The sequence below is a fragment of the Meleagris gallopavo genome, chromosome 10, assembly GCF_000146605.3.
Source record: "Meleagris gallopavo isolate NT-WF06-2002-E0010 breed Aviagen turkey brand Nicholas breeding stock chromosome 10, Turkey_5.1, whole genome shotgun sequence".
NCBI lineage: Eukaryota > Metazoa > Chordata > Aves > Galliformes > Phasianidae > Meleagris > Meleagris gallopavo.
The window spans coordinates 19509372-19509984 of record NC_015020.2 but is presented as its reverse complement, the minus strand read 5'-3'; positions in this window follow the sequence as shown (position 1 = coordinate 19509984).

Below are 613 nucleotides of genomic sequence, written 5' to 3'. Positions count from 1 at the left end.
TTTTTTTTTTTTTTTTAAGCATGCATGGGTTCTTTCCAAAATGCACAAGAAATACATACATACTTGTGTTTAAATACATTTAGTATTGAGTACCACCGGAGATGGCTTTTTCCCCTTGAAGGTTTTCCAGTGCAGTAACACACATTTCCATAATCCCGACTGTTTGCAAACAGAGCACAAATGACGTGGAGATGGCAATGATGCTTCCACCTGCAGCAATGGCAGCATCCCCAGCAATTGAATGCCACCCCAAACAGGCAGGTACAGGGGGACAGGGAGCTCGTGACCTCACGCAGGTGCACACAGCAATCTGCCCTGACGTGTGTCTGGAGCCATAAACCTCATGAAAACGATAGATTACATTCATTACATTTTTTTACATCTATCTGTGAGTAGCTGCTGAATTAAACCTAACGCGGGAGATGAATCAGATCCTAAGGGGCGTCTGGGGGCTGATAGATCCGTAAAATAAACATAATCCCAACATCGAATCGATTACAAAGAAGGTGAGAAGAAGGCAGGGAGGGGAGCAGACGCTTCCAGGTACGAGCTGCGGTCGCTCGGCCCTGCAGCTCTGCTTACGGCCGTTCGGATTCGGATGCCGGGCTGCGTC